Genomic DNA, 1,358 nt, shown 5'->3' with positions numbered 1-1,358 from the left:
CTCTCTGGGTCTCAGTGACCTCATCTGTAAAATGGGGATGAAGACTGTGAGCCCCGCGTGGGACAACCCGATTCCCCCGTGTCTACCCCAGCGCTTACGACGGCGCTCTGCACGTAGTAAGCGCTTAACAGATACCAACGTCATTATTATTATCCGAAAGGACGAGGGAGACGGCCCGGGCTGAAGACCTACCCACGGGGATGCCCGCGCCGGTCCTGGCCGTACCCGGCCGCTCGCCGTCCTCCGAAGGGGGGTGGGGGTGGGGGGGGGGGGCGGCCGGCGGACGCCGTTGTCGGTCCGTTAAGGATCGGAACACCAACCGGGTCCGGCTTAAATAGTGTCTCATCTCCCCTGGGTCGAGGGCTTGACGGGAGGATCCTCCGCTACTGATGTTTTTCTGCACGCTAATAAACGTTTCCTTGCCGTGACACCGAATATCGTGGTTCGTTCCGTCGGTGAAGCTGATCCACGCGCCTCCGCGCCCCCGTCCCTAACTGACTCTGTTGGGATGGAACACTCCTCGAGACTATAAATTCAGGATGGGTGGGAAAGGCGTCTGCTAATTCCGTTCTACTGTGCTCTCCCAGGCGCTTAGTACAGCGCCCTGCACACAGCAAGCGTTCAAATAGCGTTTTTTAAAAAAAAAAAGCGCATCTGTGAGTCACACTAATGACGACGGTATCTGTCAAGCGCTTACTATGTGCCGGGCAGCGTTCTAAGCGCCGGGGGTAGATGCAGGGGAATCAGGCTGTCCCACGTGGGGCTCACGGTCTTCATCCCCGTTTTGCAGATGAGGGAACCGAGGCCCAGAGAAGCCAAGTGACTCGCCCGCAGTCAAACGGCCGACAAGTGGCAGAGACGGGGTTCGAACCCACGACCTCCGACTCCCAAGCCCGGGCCCCTTCCGCTATGCCACGCTGCCCCGGCGAAACCCCGTTTCATTTTGCTCTGCCGAGCGTTTCGCTCATTCACTCAATACAGCGCTCTGCGCGAAGCGCGCAGCGCATACCGCCGGTCGACGGTTATTCCTGAAGCGCTCAGGGCCTGGGGTCACGGGTTCGACTCCCGGATCCGCCACTTGTCAGCTGGGTGACTCTGGGCGAGTCACTTCACTTCTCTGGGCCTCGGTGACCTCATCTGGAAAACGGGGATTAACCGCGGACGACCCGATTCCCCCGTATCTCCCCCAGCGCTCGGAACGGCGCTCTGCACGCGGCAAGCGCTTAACGGATCCCGACATCGTCACCGTGCGCGGAGCCGAACGCCAACGCGCCACCGACGTTCAACGCTCCTTCTCCCGAGCCGCTTCCTTCCGCCTAGTCCTGCCTCGGCTGAGAGAGAAATGAAGAGCAGATGCA

The sequence above is a fragment of the Ornithorhynchus anatinus genome, chromosome 1 (genome assembly GCF_004115215.2).
Source record: "Ornithorhynchus anatinus isolate Pmale09 chromosome 1, mOrnAna1.pri.v4, whole genome shotgun sequence".
Taxonomy (NCBI): Eukaryota; Metazoa; Chordata; class Mammalia; order Monotremata; family Ornithorhynchidae; genus Ornithorhynchus; species Ornithorhynchus anatinus.
Note: the sequence above shows the minus strand (reverse complement) of the source record.